Here is a 23,704-nt window from a genome sequence, read left to right as displayed (position 1 = left end):
CAGCTGTTTGGTGCCGCAAGCCTGGGACGTGGGAGAAGTGGAGCAGCAACGGCGTGCTGGGGAGGGGGCGTAGCAGAGGTGAGCTGGGGTGGGGAGCCCTGTGGCAGCTCCTCCCCCCGCCCTGAGGCACCCCCGCGGCAGCTTCCCACCCCCCGCCCCGGCCTGGGGAGCCGTGCGGCACCACCCCACCCCAGCTCACCTCTGCTTCGCCTCCTCCCCGAGCACGCCACCCCCGCTCTAATTCTCCTCCCAGGCTTGCGGCGCCAAACAGCTGATTGGCGCTGCAAGCCTGGGAGGTGGGAGAAGTGGAGCGGCGACTGCGCGCTTGGGGATGAATGCTGTAAAAAAAAAATTGAGGGCACCGCTTTCTGGTGCCCCCAAATCTTGGCCCCCTAGGCAACCGCCTAGTTCGCCTTAATGGTAGCACTGGCCCTGTGTGGGAGGGCAAGAACCTCAGCTGGGCTCCTCTCCACTGCCGTAGACAGACAGAGCAGGGCATCTAGCCACTCCCAAGAAGTTCCTGATGTAAGGAACATCATTTAATGGCTGTAGTAAGAGATTGTTGCCAGCTATTGGGTCCCAGAAGAAATCAGTGAATGGTCACTGTTGGTTTTATCTTTATTCAGAAGCACAGTAGCTCATTTCTCAATTGGTTGGAGTTGCCACAAAGAACATAACCCTATATGTATATGCAGCTAAAATAGACAAACTATATTTCTTGACACGTTATTGGCTAATAAGAAGCTACAGTTCAGGATAAAATGAACACTTGGAACACTTATTTGTCATAGCATCCCTGACAAGTGAAATTTCCCCTTAGGCTATAAATAAAGAACAGCTGTGAAAACGTAGACAAGTAAGTATGGGCTGAGTTTGAAAATGAAAACAGTATAAAGAACTTTAAGTTGTCTCCATTTGATTTAAAGCCTTGGGACTCCACTTTTATGCTTTTTCTAAAATAAGAAACAGGGTCCTTTTTGTGATAGTGCTGGCTTCAGACCTCAAGCTCCATACAACTTGTGTGTGTGTGTGTGTGTGTGAATAATTTAATACCACTGAAAGAAAAGACAAGAAACAATATGACATATTTTTTATTTTACATCAATGAAGGAATCCAAATATCAGTTGGATCATCTCTAGGCCCTTTTGACTATGCTTGTATATCAAGTATGACCCAGTACATTTTTATTTTTCCAAAAAAGCCAAGTGAGAAAAAAGAACAAGTCAGATGGAGATCTATAAAAATAGTCAAGGACTCTTACTATTATCATTAAAATGTTTATAATTTGATGGCAGTTTATGCCAGGTGTTATACCAATATAATGGAAGACAATCCCTGTCACAAAGTTTATAATCTAATTCATTTGCATATTTTAGCCATTTAATAGTCAAGTTTCTGTATATAAGACATAATTAAAGTGCTGGTTTAGCTCTCTTGTATGGCCTGTAAATCCTTCTACAAAAGCTATAATTTGGAGAGGGAGAAACCAAATGTAAGGTTTCTGTAGTAAACTTATATTAAAAGGTGTAATAAATATTTTGCTCATACAATTGCACAATACAGAATAATTTAACAGGATTGGTGGTCTCTGCTTAAGAGAAGCCAAAGGGATGCTGCAGGTTATGAAGCAGCATGGGAAAACTAGCACCTAAACCGCTGGACTATGCTTAGTGCTCCCACTTCTATCAGTCCCACGCTTTTACAAGAACTAAGTTCACTAACAATAAACAGCAACTTTAAATAATCATTTAAATGCCTCAATAAACATAAAATCTTTATGATAAATGTCCACTTTAATCAATTAGCCACTAAAGTTAGAAAAAAATTGCTTAGTTCTTGTCAACATTTATCATTTCACGCAAATGTTACAGGATTTATCATGCTGATATTTAACTGTAAGGAAATGAAATCTGTTGAAATCAGTTTTATTAGTGGAGATTTGTAGTGGTGAGTCATGTATTCTGATTGGCACCAACAAAGAAATGTTTAATGCTACTACAATTATATCAGAGAAGTGAGCTTTTTATCTTAAATATACTTCCTGTTTCTATGTAGACCTGTCTAATGGCACATGATAGCAAATTAATAGTTCACATCTTGAAAATACCAATAGATTTCCTTATTATGACTATTCTTGAAATCAGTTACAGTAGCTTAATCTGACCTCATTAGTGGGTTGAATCAAAGTAAATTATATTGTTAGTGACATAAGATTTACTTGATACATATTTTGTTAGTGATTCCTGGTTTGTTTCAACCTCTTCTCCTTAACAGGACAAGGATATTTAAACAGCAGATGTTGCTTCTACCTGTACAATGTCTTCAAATGCAGTCCAGGGAGCCACAAGATTTTCCTGGGCTTTTCAGACTGGGTTGAGATTTTTCCTCTCATTTGGAAGAGATTTTGTTTCCATCAGAAATTGATTCTTTATACTTATTTCCATTGCTTTCTTTTGACTGGTAACAAAACTGGTTATTTTAGGGCTGCACTGGCTTTTTCAGATTTTAATTTAGTGGTCTAGGTATCTGCATTTATAAAGATATTTGGTATCTTTATATGGATGTGGGTAAGTAAATGATGGAGGCTGACTATTCCTTCCATAGTACATGTCAGAGCCATTCAATTATGTTTTACTGAAGTGTAACCCCCTTTTCCTCCCTGGGTTACTCGGGCGCAGGCAATACTCACCAGTGTGCCTGGGCACCTGATGTTGTTGACATTAAAGAAGATCCTGAGTTCCCAGTGGTGATATTAGATAGGTTGGAATCCTCTATCCACCCCTCTGCTGCAGTCCCTTTACTCCTAAAGCAATATAAAATTGGCGGTGCCTCCACCTGTCTGGCCCCTGTACACACTCAATGGTGTGCCTTGGGAACCTCCAGGAATAAACCTATTCTAATAAATAATAATAATAATTAATAATAATATAATCTGTGGCATGGGTGTAACTGAAAAATACCAATTACAAATAATATACATCCAATACACTTAAATTAGAGTTAACACACCTTTGCTTAAAAACTTTAAAAAACCAGGGTATAACAGACTAAGATTAAATGTCACTAATAATTTAAATCCACCGGGGGCAGTTGAATAAAATCAATTAACAAATATAGTATACAGTATATCTATATGTAGATATAACTGGCATTTACACTGTCACCATTTACCCCACCCCGGAGTGTACATTACTCTGGTTTTCAGAGTCTTAGATGCGTGCGTGGGCGCGCTTGAAGATCTGCAGCTGGAGACAGCACTCTGTTGGTTCTGCGTATCAGTCCAGCCAAGGCAACAAGCTACACAACCCTTCTGGAGATTGGAGTTTGTCCCACTAAATGTCAGCAGCTCTGGGTCCTAGTTCGGTGGGAAGATCCCTCTGCTCTCCTCAGACTCAAACTCAGTCTCTCTGCTGTGCCCCTTCCCTTGCAAGTACTTTCCCAAACAACAGTGGGGTTACTCACAGTTCCTTCACTGTAGGTCCACCTCAGTCAGCTCTAGGCACAGCAACAGTCTCTGCCCTGGCTCCCGGGAAGCCACCAATAGCCTCTGAAGCTCCCTGCTCAATCAAAGCCCCTGCAGGCTCTCAGCAGAAGCTTCTGGTTTCCTAGCAGCAGCTCCTGGTATGGACAGAGCTCCACAGCAGCAATCTCACTCCTTTTCCCAAAATGGAGTCTGCCGCCTGCTCCTTTGGGGCACTCCCAGGCAGAAATACAGGCCGGGGCCAATTTCACCCACAATGCCAACTTCCTGGGGTACACACTGTAGGTCCAATTCAGCAGCCACTCTCACCAGTACAGACACAGTCTGGGTGTTAGGGTCACCATGGCAACCATAAATTGTGGTCTTCCCAAAGATTTTTACAGTTCCCAATGCCTGATAGATAGTAGCATCCTCAGTGTCTATGGGCACTTTACCCAGTATAAGTGCTCGGCTGAGTGGCATCCTATCTCTTTACAACAGGACATTAATTTATGATGATCCATGATGTAGCAGATACAATGTTCACTAAAACAAACAAAGTTCTTTAAAATCCAGTAGGGCTCAGGAAAATAGAACTTCAGTAGCATTAAAGAAATAGATTAAATGGTTTCTTGCAGCAGAACTGGAGGTGGTAGAGGGATTCCAGCGGTGCCTCCAAAATGTCACTTGTAACGCCAACAGACCTCAATCTTCGGTGGGGTGGAACGAACTTGGGACCTCTGGAGCTAAATGCATGAGCCTCTACTGCATGAGCTAAAATCCATATAAGTGTTAGCTAAGGCTGTAGAGCAGACTCATTGATCTCCCTCTCACTAAGTGGTCTTGGTGCCACTAGATGTGACAGACCACCACACCCAGGAGGTGTGTGGGTTACAGAAGTATATATCCAAAGCATATCAAGAAGTCTTTGAGAGGGAGGAATAGCCCACCCCCAGCTCTCCTCCCCAACATTCTTAAATTAGACACAGTCCTGCAACTTTCTATGACAAAGAACTATTTTCACGTTCAAAACTGATTTTGGTTATATTCTGATCTCAATACTCCAGAGTAACTCCAGTGACATGAATGAAGTATTCTATATTTACACTGGTTTAACTAAGATCAGCATATGGTCCACTCTGTGCAAGTAAACTGAAATGTCTGACCTCATTGTGTTTGTTTCCTTTGGTAGGTATTTAGAAAAACAGAACACGAAGACAAGAGACACAATATTTCATGATCTTTATTTGGAAAAATGAGTGGGAGAAGAGCTACTTTTTAAGAGTAGTTTTTGTTCTAATGTAAATGTTGTGTGCTGGCACGTTCAGCCTGGTTCTCAGAAGCTAACACATGCAATGATTCAAACTCTCCCACAGGAGCACCTTTATTCATGCCAGAATTTTACATTTACAAGTTTATGTAAAGTCACCTTTCCCCGCACACTGAGAACTACTATGCCGTAGACTTTCCTATTAAATGAAGCCAATACCCAAAAGGGCAAGCGACCAAATAAAGTACCCTATTGCTGGCAAACTACTGTCATGAGCCTGTGAGAAAGGAGAAAGAAGATGATGTATAATACTTTGCACTTATATGGCAGTTTTTACTGAAAATCTCAAAGCACTTTACAAAAATATTGATAAGCATTATCATTTCTATTTTACAGATGGGGGAGAGGAAGCAGCGACAGGAAAAGGAGCTAACCCAACCCCCATTGAAGTCAACAGAAAGACTCCACATAGACTACGAGAAAGGTTCCAAGTGACTTGCCCAAAGTAACAAAGCAAGTTAGCTACAGTATCAAGAATCAAAGCAATGTCTCCTGGCACACAGTGCTGTGCCTCATCAGCTATATCATAACTACCCTGCACAGAAAGGAATAGTTTCCTTCATCTCACTATTTCAAGGTTCTGCAGTGTGCTAGCCCCTGGGGGCCATATACAGACCTGATGCAACTCCATTAAAGTTGATGGAATTACATCAGGTTTTGATTTTTCCCTGGGTGTCACTATCCAGTAGAAGTGTACTGTATTTCAAGTTTTATTTTGTAGCTAGAATGTGTAAAATTTATGCTCCATTAGTCTGCTCTTTGGTGAAGTCTGTTTGAAAATGGTATGAACACCGTTCTCCTTCACCTCCATCCCACTTTTCTTTTTCTGATTTACGATTAAAGCTAAATTACCTTTATGCAAGACTATTTTCTACTGTTTTCCTATCACAATAACTCTTTTTAAAGTTCTTAAACTTGTTTTCACTTTGTATTTACATTTTGTTTTCTTTCCTTTATTTTCATTCATTTATCTGCTTTGTTGCAATATTATTTGTACTTTTCCTTTCACCTACAGCATAACATGAAGGGGCAAATTTGCAGCCTATAACAGCACTGTTGTATATAAAACATTGTCACAAAACAGCTACAAAGTACTCACCTCACCATCTCAATCCTTGACTCTAGAGCAGGGATAGGCAACCTATGGCACGCGTGCCGAAGGCGGCACGCGAGCTGATTTTTAGTGGCACTCACACTGCCCGGGTCCTGGCCACCAGTCTGGGGGGCTCTGCATTTTAATTTAATTTTAAATGAAGCTTCTTAAACATTTTAAAAACTTTATTTACTTTACATACAACAATAGTTTAGTTATATATTATACACTTATGGAAAGAGACATTCTAAAAATGTTAAAATATATTACTGGCACGCGAAACCTTAACTCAGAGTGAAAAATGAAGACTCGGCACAACACTTCTGAAAGGTTGCCAACCCCTGCTCTAGAGTCAGCAACCTTGACCTCAATTTGACCTTGTACTTCAAGTCAAATTACTAATCCATTTACTAGATGTAGAATCAGAAACACAAACTCCTATTATCAGACAGACAGGGATGATAATATTCTTTGCACATTTCACATTCCCATACTCATCTCCATTCTCATAAAATGGAATCCAGATTTTCATCATGGAAGAAAAGTATTTGTGAATGCTATACTGTATATGCAGCACATTTTATATGTTGGACTTGCATATCTATCTATCTATCTACACCCATATATGAACAGGTATGACATTGGCATTGTGACAAGATCATCTTACCTATCTTTGCTTCTAGCCATATGTCTGCCTCAATTTCCCCACACTGGTCAACTCAGTCTCCCCAGGTGGTCCTCTAGCTCCTAGCACTGTTAAATCCCTGATATGACTTAGATTTTCAGCTGAGCCCACCCTTTCCAGAATTAACAAACAAGAATCAAAGACAACAAAACAGACATACAGCAACCTTACGCTGGGTCTTCAGTCCAACTCCAGGCTCAACTCCTGTTTCTCATTTCAAGGGGTTTCCTCATTGCCTTCCCAGAAGCCTTGTAGAGGAACACAGGCCCTCCCTCTACTTTGGGTTCCAGTCCAGGGACCCACTAGTAAGCAGAAAATGTCTATCTCCTTAGAATCCTTGCTTCACATTCCTGAACACTTCCTACAAAAGCTTGTCTGTAGTCCTTTCCCACAGCCCTCCCTGGGGTCTCTGTGCCTAGATTTCATCCCTGATCCCAGTGCAGGTAGCCTCCAAGCATTTTCTGCTACCCACTTACCTTTACTGTAGGTAAGCCTTTGTACTCCCTTCAGGCAGGCACTCACTCTCCCAACTGAACTGAAGAGGGTCCCTTTCATCTGCCTCAAAGCCATCACCTGGGGAGGCAGCTAATAAGGCATAAGGTACACTTGAGTCTGACTGTCTTGTCTTTCTTTGTGCAGGGTTTGAACCCACGACAAATGGGACATTTGTCACTCATATGCTCTTCCCCCAGACACTTAAGGCACCTGTGGTGTGGGTCACTCACTGCCAAAAGACTGGTTACATGAGTGACAGGACTGGAAGCCTGGAAAATGGAGCATGAGTCTGGTACATGTACCCAAATGGGAACCAGTGAAACCAAGTTACTAACTATTAACCTGAACTTAATCTTGTATGTAAAACTATGTACAAAAGCTCTAAACTAGCCTAAAACTAATAGAACAGGTATTATGTACATTAAAGAATATAGGACTTGCAAATGCAAGGATAGTAATTCCAACAACTGTCATGGGTGGTAGGAAGGAACTGAGTGGGGGTTCAGGGTGGGGCTCTGCCCTTTATACTTGTGCTCTGTGGCATGAGGCACTTGTGTCATCCTGACAGGTACTGCTGAGGGAAAAATCTCTAACAGCTGTGTACGAGGCGCACACAAACACAGTGGAATGGACATGTGCAATCATTTGAAAAAGAACCAGTAGTGATGCCAGGAGTCAGAGCCAGAACCAGGATCTAATAGCCACACCAAGGATCAGAACTGGAGTCAAGAACCAAGGTCAGGGCAAGGAAGCCAGAGCCAGGAGCAAGTTGAGTTAGCAAGGACTGAGCAGGAGCAAGGTTGGGGAACAAGGCAGGAACAAGACTAGGTGCAAGGCAAGGAACAACAAGCACAGGGAGAATCACAGCTGCAGGTGTGAACACACACAGCAGCCAGAGAGCTACTGCTGCTGTTGCTGGGCTAAAACCCAGGCAGCTTCCCTTTCTGACCAATCAGGTGGTGCAGTCAATATTGCTGATGCAAACCAGCTGTGTTTGTTGGGTTGCCAGGAGACTGTCTCCACTGCAGGCCTTGATACCTGACACCATCACCCTCCCTGTAAAAAAGTGTAAAAATAAACTGTTAAAAGAGCAAACCAGTTGCCCAATGGTATAGAATTTATCAGGCAAGATCACCCCCATCCAATTTAAACAACCAACTCAACTTTAACTTTGCTGCAGTTATTACTCTGGGTATCTATTAAGCCCCATGTCAATAATTACCTTATATTTATAATGGTGGTTTCCACCAGGAAGAAAAAGCTCCAGCAAATTAAGGCAACTTTACTCTTTAGTGAGAGCATCCACATGGGGTTTAACACACTTTAATTTATACGCATTGACTTTGCAGCTTTGTTGATTCCCCATGTAGACATGATCTATGCTGCTTAGATACTTTTCAGAGTAATTGCTGTCCAGGATACTGTCCCCTATTCTGTAGATATGGCCTGCATTCCTTGTTCCTATATATATACATTGGCTGTATTAAAACACATTGTGTTTGATTGAGGTCAACTTACCAAGCAAACCAGATGACTTTGTACGATTGCCTTGTTCTCATCTTTATTTGCTACTCTGCCAATCTTTGTGTCATCCACACATTTCACTGATGAAAATATTGAGTAGTGTTGGGCCTGATACTAATCCCTGAGGAATTCCACTAAAAATAGACCAGTTCAATGATGACTCCCCATTGTTGATTACCTTTTGAGATCTATTAGTTAGCCAGTTCTTAATCCATTCCAAGTGTACTTTGCTGATATTGCATGCTTTAATCCGAATTGTGGTAGTAAGTCAAATGCCCTACAAAAGTTTAACTCTATTACATCTACACAGTGACCTTGATAGATCATACTTATAATTTCATCAAAAAATGAAATCAGGTTGATTTGACAAGATCTATGTCTCACAAAATCTAGAGATATAGTCATATACTTGCCATTGCACGTAGATCTCAAAGCACTTTACATAGGAGGGTAAGTATCATTATCAAACTGTATTAATTGAACAATTGAAATGCAAGGAAGTTGAATGACTTACCCTAGGTTATCCAGTGAGTCACTGATAGAGTCAGGTATACATCTCCAAACTCCTGATTCCAAATAGAGTGCCCCATTTACTTCACTAATACTAGTGATTAATGTGCAAACCCTTTGTGTTTGTGTGTGTGTGTAGTTCACATGCTTCCATAGATACATAGTAGGAAGCATTATATGGAAAATGAATTGAGAAAAAATACAAGCCATAGCTATATAAATCTATATATTTTTGCTAGTCAGCTACCTTACTTTTTACATTTACAAGTAGGATGCAAGTCAGGTGCATTCCACTTGATACAGTCTGAGAAACTGAACTCATCCCATTGGGAATTCCGGTGAGTTAATCAGTTTGTTAAAGTTTTTGCAGAAGACTTGACCAGGGCCGGCTTTAGGAAGTGCGGGGCCCGATTCGAATAGTTTCGACGGGGCCCCAGCAGGGATGACTAAAAAAAAAGAAAACACGTAAAAAAACACGTGGGGCTTGTACTCACCGGGCGGCGCTCCTAGTCTTCGGCGGTGGGTCCTTCACTCGCTCTGGGTCTTCGGCGCCTGAAGGATCTGCCACCAAAGTGCCGCCGAAGACCCGGAGCGCCGCCGGGTGAGTGAAAATTAAAAAGGAGCCTCTAGCCAGGGAAGGGATTCTCAGCCACTTCTTCCCCCCTACCCCCCGGCGGCCCTGCCACTGGGCGCGGGGCCCTCTTAGGCACGGGGCCCGATTCGGGGGAATTGGTGGAATTGGCCTAAAGCCGGCCCTGGACTTGACATTGCTGACAAGGGAATCCCTGAGGCAATAATGCATTAGTGCCAAAGTGTAGCACTGAGATCATTTTACATCAAAACCAGGGGCGCTTACTCCTCAGATATTTCAAAAGAAGATTCTTAATAAGTTTTAATGGACACCTGAGAGAATCTATAAAGCACATTTGATCTGAATACCAGTTTCAGGGCATGTCACTTGAAAAAACAACCTGATAATCTGTCTCACATAACATTCTCTTGTCTGGACTCCTAAAGTTAAAAATTTTTGGATCAGCATCTGCAAAAGAATTTCCTCTTCTCTCAGAGTAGCACTTTTGGCCTTTCTCCTCATTTGCTTTGAAGTAGGTCTCTGCTACACTAACTGTGGCTAACAGGGTTATATTAAGAAAGTGGAAAAGTACAGCTTAGCAGAACAGTTGGTTCAGTTGGCAACTTGGAGAAACTTTCAGGCAGTGGGGAAAAAGTAGGAAAATATTTAACAAAATTTGGAACTCTTCTGACAAACGTATTGAAAATAATATGTAGATTGGCACCCCCTGAGTACTCTCCATTTAATACATAAAAACCACTCACCTAAAATGTTGTCATATAAGCTTATGGCTCTTTCCTGCCTGTGCGTATAAGGCTAAAGTCTATTGTTATTCTCCAACAAACAAACAAACAAACAAACAAACAAACAAACAAACAAACAAACAAACAAACAAACCACCACCAGCAATACCAGTCAGAGATGGTTCTCTCAACATAAGGCCAATCCTGGAAGAGATACCAGGAATGTTCTTTTCTGGGAGAAAGGGGAGCAAACACCTCCTAATGTAAAATCCAAAAATATGCTAAACTTTTTTTCCTTTAATAAAATATGTTTACCACCCACTTCTCAGCAATTATTGTATTATTTATACACAGGACCTGGTTCCCCATTGCATTACACCTCTGTAATTCCTTTGAATTGGAGTTACAACAGTATAAACTGGATTAAGAGAGTGGAGAATCGGGCCTATAAACTGCACAGCTGCCTTAGATAGCTTCTACCTTGGGCCCCATCCTTTGAGATTCACTATGCTTCTTCTGATAGCATGACCCACAAAGGCTCATGACCATATGAGGGCCTCTTGGAAACCCAGCAATGCTCACTGTGGGCAAACCCCTCTTTCCATGTCTGGGCAGATAGTGTTATTTTTAAGTGTATTTCTCTAACTTTTATTTATGATAGGCACCAATCCTAGGCTCTGGTGCTTGGACATTACACTATATATATTAGTGTTTTAAAATATATAAAAAAAATCCACATGGACCTAGAGTTAACTTTTAAAGGACTCTTAACTTCCTTCTTTACCATCTCATCCTCTTTCAACCCAATCCCCCAGTAAAAGCTGGGAAGGACAGGCAGGTTGTGCAGCATATTTTAAAATCAAGAGATTAAGGCTGTATCATATCAAAGGGGGGAGTAAATTCCAAACTGAGAGCCTTCCAATGAAAATGTCCTGCCTCCAGTACCTAGACAAAAATATATAAGATCTGAAGAACTAGCAGCTCATGGTATGTCTACACTACTGGCCGGATCGGCGGACAGCGATCGATCCAGCGGGGGTCGATTTATCACGACTAGTCTAGACAAGATAAATCGATCCCTGAGTGCTCTCCCATTGACTCCTGTACTCACTGCCGTGAGAGGCACAGGCAGAGTCGATGAGGGAGCGGCAGCAGTCGAGTCACCGCGGTGAAGACACCCGGTAAGTCAATCGAAGTACGTCAACTTCAGCTACGTTATTCACGTAGCTGAAGTTGCGTAACTTAGATTGATCCGCCTCCCCCCCCCCACTGTAGACCAGGCCTCAGACTTGCCAACTGGGTCTCAATTGCCAGGGTATAATAAAAGGCAAGGGACAGGGCAAGGACCTAATCAGAGATGAGATACAAAGTGGTGGTTGCTTGTTTGTTATTTTGCATATTCCTTCTCAGTTCTTTTAAAAAACAAATTTAATTTTCAAAATCCAAGATCCTTAGAGCAGACTAAGGGGAATCTGGATTCCTGGTTCTGTGGTCAGTCCTGCCATTGAACTGCTTTGGGACTTGGGCAAGGGGGCTAACTCACTGTACCCCAGTTTGATTACCTTATAAAAAAGGGTGTACAAAAACCTTCCTAACTTGCAAAGAAGTTGTGAGGTTTAATTAATGTTCATACAGTGCTTGGAGACCATTAAATGAAAGATATTATTGAATGATAAAGCAAAGCATAACTACACATGTTTAAGATGCATATAATAAAATGATGTTTTTCTTGTGAACTACAGATGGTGAATGTATAACACAGATAACCATGCGTTAAACTTCTGAATTGGTTTCACACCAGGACTCTTATTTTGAATATGGAAAAAATGTTTTTTAAATGAAAAAAGTACAGGATAAAATTGATAGGTAAATGCTATTGTAACTCATTGTCTTTATTTGTACTATTTAAACCAATTTTTAAAAGTTATATTTCCTAGGAGTCAAGTTAGGTAGTGAAAGAAGACTTTCTTAGAACTCCAGATCCATGAAATGAGAGGGTTTTACTTTTGCTTTGTGTGGGGTTTGCACATATCTATTAGTTGTAGGATATAAACAATAACAGATGAGGTTAGTTTTAGCTTCCCCAGAATCCAGAAAACTGCAATGAATACTGCTAGTATAAATTTATTACTGTTACAGAAAATATTAAACTACACCTGAAAACACTCTTCCCTTTGCTGCAGAAGCTGATACTATCACCACAGAATACCATGGCTTCTGGTCTTAATAAAAACAAGCAATAAAGGTGGGTGAGGTAATATATTTTATTGGACCAACTTCTGTTGGTGCAAGAGACAAGCTTTGAAGGTCTCCTAGAGCTCTTCTTCAGGTTTGGGAAACACATGCAGAGTGTCACAGCTAAATACAAGGTGGAACCGATTGTTTAGCATAGGTAGTTAACACATATTGTACAACACCGTACAAGATGAAGAATAGCTTTCCTAGACCTGAGGGAGAGCTCTGTGTAAGGTCAAAAGCTTGTCTTTTCCCCAACCTCACCTACCTTGTCTCTCTAATATCCTGGAACCAACGTGGCTACAACACAGCATAAAACAAGAAACAGTCATTTGAAGATGTTTCCCATACGAATTCTCTAACCTCACCCTCCAAAACTTGAAAATCCTTATGAATTGAGGCTCGAGGGCTTTTGAGTCAATATGTCTTGGAGTTTAAGGTTTCAGCCAAAAAAGTTTCATAAACAAATAGATTTCAACTTTGGGATTATGCTTCCATTAAGGTTTCTATTTCCTATTCATTCATCCATCATGTCACAATTATCTAATTCTGAGGAATGAATTCATGTCTCCTGTTTTAATCTGCCATGTGATAGAAGCAGAAGAAAAACTATACTGTATTATGTAATCCTCTATAAAAATGCATCACTTCAGTTATACTTATTTTCTCCCTTTAGTCCTCCATTTTAAATTTCACATGAAAAAACAACAACAAAACAAAACAAAACAAAACAAAACAAAACAAAACAAAACAAAACAGTGTTGATGTAACTGGGAAAAGCCCCAGAATAGCAGGAACCTTTTCAAAACAGTTAGTGTTTTATACTATCTATAACGTACCCATAAGGTACTGGATAACCCAGGAGATCTCTAATGGGCATTGGCTGAGAAATTAGAAGAGGCTTTCAATCTGTAGTTAACTGGTTCACATTCAGTTCAGATCAATCATGACTGAATGTTGATGCCATTTGATAGATGGTCTGAGGTCTATGTGGATAAGTTGGTGGCTTCATTTCAGTTTTCAGTGAATAAGTGTCCACATAACAAAAGTCACCATCACAAATGTTTCTTTTGAAAACAAACTCAGCAGGGAGACCAAGGACTACGTGGACAATAGAGACTACAATCTTACGGAGGGCGTATTATAGGCGCATTGATGGGACAACAGCCGGTACTGCACCTTTTCTGTGATACAATGCAGAAAATCATGGCTGTCAGTCCAGAACTTTTCACGAGCAAGAAGGGAACTTAAAGTAAAACAGAAGAATATGACAGAACTACAGCAATTAAGGGCTCACATTTAAAAGGAGATAAAGGTAAAAAATAAAATAATTATTTGTTTCAACAGATACAACAGGGGAATTGATGCCTACATTTTAGAGAGCATATGCAGCCAGCAGAAATCAGTTGTTGTTGCATTGCATATTACTTCTCTGAAATCAATAACAGGGAGAGGGAACTACTGGATATTGTTTGCCTATACACAATGCTTAAGTCAAAAGGCAGCATTAAGCTTTGTAATAACTGTACACTCTATTGGCTGATCCAATTCCCCCCACTACCCCTTAAAAAAAAGCAACAGAATTTCCCCCCATTGACTTCAGTGAGAGTTGGGTCAGCACAACATGTTTATCAGAGTACGTCAGGGAAGATCCAAACATACCATGACATACTTATAATTTGCAACTCTTTTAACAGTTAGCCTCCAATCAAAAAAAAAAGCCCAACATTTTAATTGAATTGTGGCAGAAGTGACAAATCACAAAATGTATGCACTTCTTCGAATAAATCTGATATTAAACCTTTTAGAAAGCTGAAGCCATTGCAGATCCAGACTGCTAGTAAATTAGATTTCAATGCCTAGTCAAATTTAATTGCAAAGTGCTTATAGATACTAAGCAATATATACATGACAACATTGAACCAGTGATTGGGGAAGTTGAAAGAGTACATGAATTAGAGATGGGCCATTGGTCACAAAGGAAATCTTAAGAGCAGGGGCGGCTCTAGCTTTTTTGCTGTCCCAAGCACGGCAGGCAGCCATCCCCGGTCCCGTGGATTCGGTGGTATGCCTGCGGGAGGTCCGCCGGTCCCGCGGCTTCAGCATACCCGCTGCCGAATTGCCGCCAAATCCGTGGGACCGGCGGACCTCCCGCAGGCATGCCACCGAAGGCTGCCTGACTGCCGCCCTCGCAGGGAGCGGCAGGGCGCCCCCCGCGGCTTGCCGCCCCAGGCACGTGCTTGGAGCGCTGGTGCCTGGAGCCGCCGCTGCTCAGGAGAGATGACAGAATGAGAATGTAATTCAGAAATATTGGACCAAAGCTAAGTTTTCATGATTGGCATCTGATAAAGCCACTTGACTCTATCAAAAGTGTTCTCTGTCCAGGCTCCCCTATACCAAGGAGAAGTGGGTTGAATTCATTACTCCACCACTAACCTGTCGTAATAGCTTCGGTCCTGCTTCTATAGAGAAGTGTTGGCATCTTGGGCTTCCCCTTCTACTTGGTAGCACTGTACTGGGTTTATGCATGAAGCAAATCCTTTTAACTGGGACTTTCCTCGGTGTTCTATGATTTAGCCCAAAGAGGTTATTTCTCATATTGCACCATTTTCTCATGTAACCATTACTAACATTTCTTGAGAGCCATTAGGAGTGCTATTGGTGTTCGTTCCTCCTCAATTTCGTTGATTAGTATTGATGCAATTAATTTTAGAGAAGGGAAAGACATGATTGAATAGATTTAGGCATTTGGAGAATGTAGAAATAACTAAAAGGACAAAACACATCAAAAGGAATGAAACTAGACTGGAAAGGTAATGATTGAAGAGGAAATGGTATCAATATCCTTTTTTGTGTGCTGAGAATGTTCTCAGTCCTCTATTCTCTTTTCTTTCTGGATGACAGCTGCTAGAAAAGAGTATATTCTTGTCACAGAAAGGATGACCAGTTAATCTAGATAGGGGAAAAGATAAAAGAATAGATGGTGAGATATTTTAGTACTCAGCTCATATCCCTCCATCATTCTTTGTAATAACTGGTCTTAGCAGCTAAGACACTTGCAGGGCATTGTTTGGAGAATTATAGGCTTTATTATTAACACTTTTTCATTTTTAGTTTTTAGAGCACAGAGGTAGCATTGAAAGGTTGCTTAACTCTGCTGATAAATTAGGGAAGATTGAAATCCTCTAGCACGGAGAACCCGATTTGTTCCACTGAAGTCAATAGGAAATTTTGCTCAACATCCTGGAAACATTCATATTACTCAAATCAGGAATGCATTAGTAAATCTAAAAAGGCTGATGATAAATGGACTCATCTTCTCTGAATCCCACTGTCAAGAATATATGTCCAACTTGGAGAGATTCAGGCCCAGTTAAAATAAATTTAGCCACATTCGGTATCATGTACTTCCTTACCTTAATTACCTTGAGTGTCTAATTATGCTGTGTATTTCCCCCAACAAAACTGGTCATCAGTTTTCCCCCAACATTTTCTATTTTCTGTTTCAGTAAAGCAGTTTCAGACTTGTCATTATTTTCCATTGCTATCATTTGTATTACATTTTCAAGTGTTTCTAATCTAGTTTTTACAGCACACAGATCCTTGGATAAGGTTTATATGTCTTCTGAGATTTTGTCCAATTTACCTGACAGGAAATCTTTAAGTACTGAGTTTTCCTGAGAGTGAGCTGCTTGCTGTGCTGCTGAATCTGACCTGGGGGTCTTGTTAGGCGAGTGTGTCTCAAACCTTTAATTACCCTCTAATTTCCCAGTTATTGATTTTGATCAGGCACAAATTAATGTTGCAGGTCAGCACTTCCAGACATTTGCCAAACTAGACAATTTCAGGAGGGCTAGAGAATGCATGTGAGTGATCCAAGCAGCCATTTTTGTTTGTGTTCCATGTGACCCTTCCATATAAAAATACCTTACAAATAATAGAAAGCAAACAACAAGAGTGAAGAAAAGTTTAGCTTACATCCATCCTGTAATCTTGCCATGAAGAGAAGGCCTTAATGTACAAAAACTAATTGGTACTTACCATATAGCTGATATTTACCATTTCATGTCTTTCAAAACAGAAATATAAATTATTTTTTTCACGAGAGACAAAACTCGTGAAAAAAATGATCAATATTATTCAACTTGCAATTTCTAAAATATGCCCGTTGCAACCTTGAGGTGAACAGACAGGTTAAAACTCTGACAGAAAGTCAACTGAGAGGAAGATGCCCCCCAAACCACAAAAGATATTTCCCCTTCCTACCCCTAAATACGAGATGCTGTTTCAGGCAAAATTATGGATGAACACATATGATAACGGCCACAAGTTGCACACAAGTGATTCGGGCACTCAGTGTTGTGCAGGCACAAATAAAAGCTTGATGATTGAAGCCCAATAGCAGATATGACCCTAAAGGTCGTCATTATGCATTGAAGGCCAAAAGCATATGTACCTCTTGAGAGGCTAAAGTTACTCAGCCTTTGGCCTGATGCCTCACAACTCACACTGGGCTTGCATCAATGATCCATTAATACATGCCATGTTACAGATCATTACCCAAACAGCAAATGCAGACAATTTAATAGTTCACATGTATGTCTAAAATCCATTATTAGCTTTAACATGAAGATGAAATTGAAGTAAATAAAGACAAAAGAGCATGTTTTATTGAGACACATGTTTTATTAAGGAGTCCATGATACATGAATCAATAAATTGTAATAAGAAAACACTCATATCCTATGAGATAAACCAAGCTCGTGGGTGGGGAAGGAGAAGATGAATTATTGGTGAAGTGGTACCATCTACACATTTCACATGTTGCTGTTAAAACATAAAGTTGCCATTTTCCCTTTATCTGATAGTTACTTATTTCAAGCACATGCTATTCTAGCTTTCTAAATCATATCTTTTGGTCACATGCCACAAGCCTGGCCGCTCTATACGTGTGGAATAAATTACATATTGAAAGACAGTTCAGGCTTTAACAGCAATTTGATCATCATGAACATCTGTAGATCTTATTATTTATAAGCAAAAATGCCTGAGTTGCATATTAAACCACAAATACCTTGTTTAGAGTTGAATTAAAGATCTGACATACAGAAAGGCATTCAAATGTACTAAAGTCGAAACTGTTGATGGCTGGTAGATATTGCACAAATGAAACCACTGTATTTCAAAGGCAAAACCATTACACTGTCAATTTTACAATTTTTATTTCAAAAATAAAATAAAATAAAATAAAAATAAAAACTTCTGGCAAACTGACCCCACAGATTGGCCCTGATCCAATAAAACACTTTACTCACATTTCCTTTTAAGCATGCAATCAGTTCCACAGACTTCAAGTATATTTATATAGTAGGCTTGCTATTTAGTGAAATGATCTCAAGAAAATTACTTTAAAATTCTCAAGACAATAGATAATTTGGAATCTAATTTATTTGTCAGTCTTTTACTGAAAAAGATCATATTCCTGTCACTCCTTTTGTGAACTCTTATTTGATAGAGCAGGTCAGCATTTTTTGACTGAAAATTTTTTTCTGCTGAAAATGGGGTTTCAAAGAAAAATGAAATTAACAACAGGAAAATGCCACTTTTGACTAAGGTTTTCAAAATTTTGAGGGGAAATTTCTGAACAAATAAAACAAAAATGAAATGAACATTTCAATTACATCAAAATGAAAAATCTTCATTTTGAAAACAAACAAACAAAAAAAATCGAATGTTTTGTTTCTCTCTCCTGCCCCTTCACCTTTTTTCCTTTTTCATCACAGAATGCCAGAGAATGAATAATGTCTAGTTCCCCACCCTTTTCTTCCTCTCCCCTTTCCTTTTTCTACTCTAACTTTTTAAAACTTCCTCAGTTTGGAAAAGGTAGAATGGCAAAGGAAAAAAAGAGAAAAGAAAAACTGAAAGAAAATCCACTGAACATTATTAATTTTATTGCACTGAGTGACAAAAAGGAAAAAAAAAGAAGAGGGAAATTATAATTCAAGGTTTCAAAAGTTTGAAAAAAATCATGAAAAATTTGGAACAATTTTTAGTTTCTCAGTTTCAATCCTTCAAAATGGAAACCATGTTGAAAATTTCATTTATTAAGTAATTATTTTTCCATTTTTCTTTCAGTTCTATTATCCAACAGGAGGAGCTATGTGCAGTTTTTGTGATAAAACCCCAAATCACATGAAACTCTCCTGGTTTAGAGTTTAGCTAAAAACTGGAAGCTCAGACACGGGTTGTCAAATGACTGGCTAAGGTTCAAGTAACCCAAGCATAGTTTTGAATGAGCTGGACCTAGCTTTGAGTGAATCTAGCTGATGTATGGTTTTGCAGCAGACATGGAAAATTTGTGATTTTATATGTTTTGGAAACAAAAATATGTGAAACTCATTTATTTCTTACTCAATTCCACTTTGAAGTTTTTAGGCCTCAATCCTGCAAACACTTAAACATACTCTTAACTTTACTACTGTCAGCATGACATCGTTGATTTTAATGGGAGCTATAGCCAGTAGTAAAGTTAAGCATGTGCTTAAGCGTTTGCATAACTGAGCCTTGATGTGTTGGAACCCCAAACTCAGAACAGAGCTGAATGATCAAAAGAGAAGAAAGTGCTTGTAGGATAGTCTAGCACAGCTGTAGAGACTGAGATGGCAATGCATGTTTACAACTTAAATTCCTTAGCAGAACCATTGTGAATATGGCACCTTCATAGAACCTGCTCTAATGTAGGACTCAGAAGAACTGGTCAGGTGCTCTTTTGATTTTGATACATATTTACAATCTTTAATACAACTTAATGGCTTTTTTGTCTTGGAATAAATAGAATATCTGGTTAATCATCAATAATAATTTACATCATTCCCTGCATATTTACAGTGATAAAATTTGGTGCATCTGCATGGACTTGTAAGTGTGTAAGTGTCACTGCATATTTGTCCAGGTGTTTTATATCATTTATAGGTAAACAAATGTGTATGCTGGGAAAAGCAGTGCTCTAACCAGGGACTAGCATTTTGGTGAGGCTCCATTGTTGTACAACTTATAGCTGTGAGAAGACAATGTCACTTTTTTCTTCACTTAAGATATTCTTGAATTACACCAGCCAGAAAGCCAGTGAGGTTCACTTTTCAGTAGACATTGCTCCTTTAGTACTACTGATATTAATGTTCATAGTAATGTAAACATTGCTGCCATTATTTTCTGCAACAGTTCTTCTTGGAAGTTTTTCTCTTTCTGCTACATACAGATAGGGACAACCTTTAAGCATGCCGCATATTTGTCTACTTAGCTGGGCTGAGACTCCTCAAACATGTCAGAGAGGGAACATATTAGAAGTTGAGATCTCTGGACAGTCTATTTAATCTAAATAGATTAACTAAAATAAACAGCTATGTGAATCCAGACCATACATGATCTGATATGACCTACAGGAATATTTATGTTATGAGGATATCTAAATCAAAACAGTTATATTTTAAATGTATCACAGCTGAATTACGCTTTGCAAAAAATTTTAAAAGATATTCTAATTGCAAATGAATTTTGGTTCCCTTAGAATGTCAAACTAAAAAAGGTTATTACTGGAAACAAATGACAGGGTAACATTTAAATGAAAAAGCAAGTAGTTTTTAGGTACTGTGAAAAAATGAATAGGCATAACCCCTGACCCCCAATGTTTTTTGTACCTGAAAGCATTTCTATTTCTAGACAAGTTCACAACATAGTCATAAAAGAGGGGAAGTTCATATACAGTAGATGAACAGAAGGTGTATAATTTACGAAGTATGGTATAATATAGACTTAACTTATTAATATATTTAACTTAGAGAGAATGATGTTTTATGAGATTTGGGCTGTTAAATCTTTAACAATCAATATGGGGCAATAAGTAGTTTAAAGGGGGGGAGGGATAGCTCAGTGGTTTGAGCATTGGCCTGCTAAACCCAGGGTAGTGAATTCAATCCTTGAGGAGGCTATTTGGGGAACTGGGGTAGAAGTCTGTCTGGGGATTGGTCCTGCTTTGAGCAGGGGGTTGGACTAGATGACCTCCTGAGGTCCCTTCCAACCCCAATATTCTATCAAAATGGAAATCTTTTTAAATTCCTCAGTGCAAAACTAATAGCTGCATACTGGTAGAATTTCCACTGAAAAGTACCATTTCCATTTGCCCTCAGTCTAGCAGGACTTCCTCAGTTCATTCCCATAGGTTCTCTAAACAAAGAATAATTTCTTACTCATCTGGAAATTAACAGTTACTCAAAACATCAAGGTTTCACAGAAGTTCAAATCTAACAGAAGATGCCAATCTGTAACAAATCACCCAGACACAAACCAATTCAGCACAGTCAACAGGTGACTACCACACATACATAGCCAAGGGAATAGAACTCAGTAACATCTGTATTACTGACTGAAAGAAGGGCTTCAACTCTAAACAGATAATATAGTATAACACATATATTACTATGTGTGATGGGGTGTTCACTCCACACTAGCCTAGAAGGGCTTAATGAGGTTGAGTAGAGGCCAATTAACTGGATAGAAATTAGGTGGCCTAAGTAACTCCTGGATGATGATGGAGCCAGCTGAGAAGGAACAGAGGGGGCTAGTATAAAGCCAGGAAGCTGGCACCATGAAGGGGCTGTAGCAGGGGGAGCCTGTAGCCCACCTCTAGACATTAGGGAGGGAAATCTAAGGGAGAGGGTGTAGGGAAAGGCTCAGGAAAACAGCAGTAAGGTTAAGGAGGGTAAAGACTTAGCTATTGATTAGAGGGTCCCTGAGCTGGAACATGTCATAGAGGATGGGCCTGGGTTCCCTTACCAGCCCCGGGGAAGTGGCACAGTTTGGGCAGTGGATGGGAAGACTGACAGAGACAGTGTGTAGCAAGGGACTTCGATACCCTGGAAGGGGAGAACTACAGTAGCCTGGCCAGAGGGCCAAGCCACAAAGAGAGAGCACCCTGAGTCACAGAGAAAGAGAAGGGTGGCAGAAGGGGGTGTCAGACCTGAAAGAATTAATCCCAGAATGGCCAGGAGGAGGAGGTGTCCTAGTGGTGAGTAGGCCCTGTGTCCCTATGTAACATACAAAAACCTGTTACAATAAGAAGAATTTGACTCCATGTCAGTTAAATCCAAGCGTGAAATCCTGTCTCTTTGAAACCAATATGAGTTTTGTCATTGACTTCAGTGGGACCAGGACTTCACCCCAGATCTTCAGCTGGAATGTGTTGGCATAACTCTCCTGAAGTCCATACAGCTATGTTGATTTATACCATCCGAGTATTTGGCCCAAGGCTGCTCAGCAGTGGCAGTTTTTTGAATATAGACATTTGTCCACTGATGAAAATCATCATCATTTTACATAGGCCACTGAATATCCATCAAAAGGTCAGAATTTCCTGTCACTAGCAGCCTTGGCTGTATTTTCAAAACTACTGTAAAAGTATCTTCATGCATTGCAAGAGGTACTAGAATAATCCTTAATTCACTACACAGTGATATGACCTTCAGACTGCAGACCAGATGCTGCATCAACTTTTTCTCCATTACTGTGGAATCTTTTTAAATGGCTAGAGTAATAACTTTAACAGTACTTAATTTAGTTCTGAGAACAGATTCTAAGAGAAAATGTATGGGGTAGAGTCACAGACCTTTTGCACAGAAAACTTCATACTTTGGACATCCAGCATTTATCCTAATAACTCATCCTGACCTTTGGCTGGAAGTACTATATATCAGCGCTTAAGAACAAATCTTGTGCTCATCACTGAGAACAAATAACTTGAGCACAGTGGGAAGAATCCTCCTCCAAGGCTGTTACCCCAAAATTTGGACCCAAGGCACACCAATACTGGCTTGCCTATAATCATAAATTGATCACCAATTTATTCTTCCCAAATGGGTAATAAGGTGGTAGACCACCCTAGAGGAATTGTCAGGGTTTTACCAGGAGGGTTGTCTTCAACTTGCAGAGGACTCCCCAGAGCAGGTTAATCCTACTAACCTGTGGGAGGACACGGATACAGCCCTCCACTCAAAAGATTGACATCCAAGCAGTAATTCTTTGAAAACAGTATCATTTATTTAAAGGAAATAAGCAGTTACAATGCATTCAATAAAGCAAGAGGGAGAACATTATAATGCACAAAATATAGTAAAACACTGACTCTTGTTTAGAAATTATACATTAAAGTGGTGCAATAAAGTAAAGACACAGACTACACAAAATACATAGAACACACAGATCATATAACAGTTACAATGTGATACACAAAGACCCGCATACATATGTATACAAGCCCTACTAAAATGCTGATACAAATACTATACTTATTACCATGTAGCAGATGGGGCCTCTCTCTCTCTCTCTCTCTCTATATATATATATATGAAAGCATTATAAGCTTGTTACAATTTACCATGACCATTCTGTGAGTGGTGATCAAACAGTCAAAGGATGGAGTGGAGTGAATACCACTCAGATGCAAACATCCAGCTTTATTTACAAGCACACTCAGACAATCTTTTAAATTAGACAGAAAAATCAGACTTACACTCCTTCACACTTCCTCTGAACTGTCTTTTGGTCTGTACAGGGAGATTTTGGCAAACCAGTAAAGTGCCTAAAACCACTATGGCTTATTGTTAAAAAGCAACCTAGTCAGCAGGCTGTAAAGTGGCCATGCAGCTTGATCAAGGCAGGAGAGGGGGGGTTTTTTTGGGTGCCTCAGAAAGGGCAGCTTGACCCCACATCCTTCCTGATAAAAATTGTGTTAAAGTTGCTGATACATGCATTTGAAAAGAGCAGGATGTGCCCTCAGGAATGTCTATTGGGGTCTCAAGGCTGCAGGCTCTGGAAAAACCCACACCTGGTTAATCAATAATCAGAAGGAACCTCTTGCTTGATCATTAAAACTGCTTACTTAACAAGGTTTCTTTAAGGGACATGTCATTCTATTACTAATGTATAAATAAGGGGGGAAAGCTTGAGATAGTGGGACTCTCCTTTGGGGGACTCTTCAGGACTGGTCTCTCTCTCTGGATGCA

The sequence above is a fragment of the Terrapene carolina genome, unplaced genomic scaffold (genome assembly GCF_002925995.2).
Source record: "Terrapene carolina triunguis isolate 2854851 unplaced genomic scaffold, T_m_triunguis-2.0 Scaffold23, whole genome shotgun sequence".
Lineage (NCBI taxonomy): Eukaryota > Metazoa > Chordata > Testudines > Emydidae > Terrapene > Terrapene triunguis.
The sequence above is the reverse complement of the archived record's forward strand: the minus strand, read 5'-3'. Positions refer to the sequence as shown.